The sequence below is a fragment of the Chrysochloris asiatica genome, unplaced genomic scaffold, assembly GCF_000296735.1.
Source record: "Chrysochloris asiatica unplaced genomic scaffold, ChrAsi1.0 scaffold00057, whole genome shotgun sequence".
In the NCBI taxonomy this organism is placed as follows: domain Eukaryota; kingdom Metazoa; phylum Chordata; class Mammalia; order Afrosoricida; family Chrysochloridae; genus Chrysochloris; species Chrysochloris asiatica.
In genome coordinates this window covers 6,801,857-6,802,388 of record NW_006408575.1, presented here as the reverse complement: position 1 = coordinate 6,802,388, position 532 = coordinate 6,801,857, and positions in this window count along the sequence as shown.

The window sequence follows — 532 nt, the reverse complement described above, 5'->3', positions numbered from 1 at the left end:
ATATATATATATATATTGTTGCTGAGTGCCATTGAGTCAGTTCTGACTCCTAGTGACCCTGTATAGGGGTTTCCAAGGAGCAGCTGGTAGATTTGAACTGCAAAATCTGTGGTTTGCAGTCCAGTGCTGATCCTACAGTACCACATCAGAAGTCCATATATAAAGTATGAAAGACGAAGTATGAAAGATGCAGTATGAAAGACTACTCTACAACACTTAACAACAACAACATATTTATTAGTGTTGCTAAGTACCATTGAGTGGTACATATATGTTGTTGTTTTGTTGTAAGTGCCAAGTACCATTGAGTCAGTTCCTATCATATGCACCCTGGCACTGGTTTTCTGAGGAGAGGTTGGTGAGTTAGAACCAGTTATTTTGAAGTTCAAACTGACCTTGCAGTTGAGTTCTTACTCAACAGTGCCACACCTTCCTATACAGGGTCACTATGAGTCAGAACCAACTTGACAACATTTAACAACAACATATGGATTCCTAGTGTGGTGCTGTAGGATATGAACTGGACTGCAAG